The sequence below is a fragment of the Leishmania donovani genome, chromosome 12 (genome assembly GCF_000227135.1).
Source record: "Leishmania donovani BPK282A1 complete genome, chromosome 12".
In the NCBI taxonomy this organism is placed as follows: Eukaryota; Euglenozoa; class Kinetoplastea; order Trypanosomatida; family Trypanosomatidae; genus Leishmania; species Leishmania donovani.
In genome coordinates, this window is record NC_018239.1 from 438,820 (window position 1) to 439,056 (window position 237).

Sequence of the window (237 nt, forward strand, 5' to 3'; positions counted from 1 at the left end):
TGTGACCATCGAGGACGAGCACAAGGGCAGGAACTGCAAGCTTGAGAATAAGTGCCGCCAGGCGGCGCCCACCACCACTCCCACCCCAACAGCCACGCCTACTCTTGCCCCCGAGACGGAGTGCGAGGTGGATGGGTGTGAGGTGTGCGAGGGGGACTCCGCTGCGAGGTGCGCCAGGTGCCGTGAGGGCTACTTCCTGACGAGCGAGAAGACGTGCCGGGTCAACCGCGATGGCAG